Source organism: Octopus bimaculoides, chromosome 2 (genome assembly GCF_001194135.2).
Source record: "Octopus bimaculoides isolate UCB-OBI-ISO-001 chromosome 2, ASM119413v2, whole genome shotgun sequence".
NCBI lineage: Eukaryota > Metazoa > Mollusca > Cephalopoda > Octopoda > Octopodidae > Octopus > Octopus bimaculoides.
Window position 1 is genome coordinate 109,693,860 of NC_068982.1, and position 789 is coordinate 109,694,648.

A 789-nucleotide genomic window follows, 5' to 3' on the forward strand; every position below is an offset into this window, starting at 1 on the left:
ATATATATATATTGCTAGTTTCAGTTTGAGAGCTGTAGCCATGCTGGAGCAGCGCTGTTAGCTTTGCAACAATTTTACTACTTGAAACCTTTTCTGATATGTGCCATTTGGTGAATGTGGGAGATTGATGTTACTGCACTCATCTGCGTTTCCTGCCGCGAGGTAGGTTCATCCGAAACTCTTGATAGGAGGCGATTCAGTTTTGCTTTGAAGATGCCTAGATCCATCCCATGTTGGGAGGATACTGAAGAACTGTGGGCCCTTGAAACTAAACCTGTTGCAGTGTGTAGTCTTGCATGTTGCAGTATGTGATGCATTGTAGGGATCTTTGACACTATGTAATGACGCCCTGTTACGCTTTTTGTGAAACTTTCAATGCCAAAGTTTGGTACAGGCCCTTACAGGATTTTCCAAATGCATACTACTACATATATTTCCTATCTTCGTTCTAGGGAGTAGAATCTTAACTTTTTCAGCCTCTCCCAGTAGTTGACTTGTTGCATTGAGACGATCTTTGTGTGCCTTCGCTGGATTGATTCGAGTTCCGCTCTTAATTTTACACTGTGTGATGATCATAGATTGGAACAATAATCTAAACGGTTGAGGACAAATCTCAGTTTCCTGTTCCCTCATTCTAAAAGTTCTAAGAATCGATCTGGTCAGCCGGTCAGTAATATGCGCTTGGAAAGACCCATCATTACTCATGTCAATGCCCAGATTGCACGCTGTTTTGATTCAAGAATTGAAATTCCTCCTGGGCCAGTGTAGTCATTCAGCATCGTGTGCAGA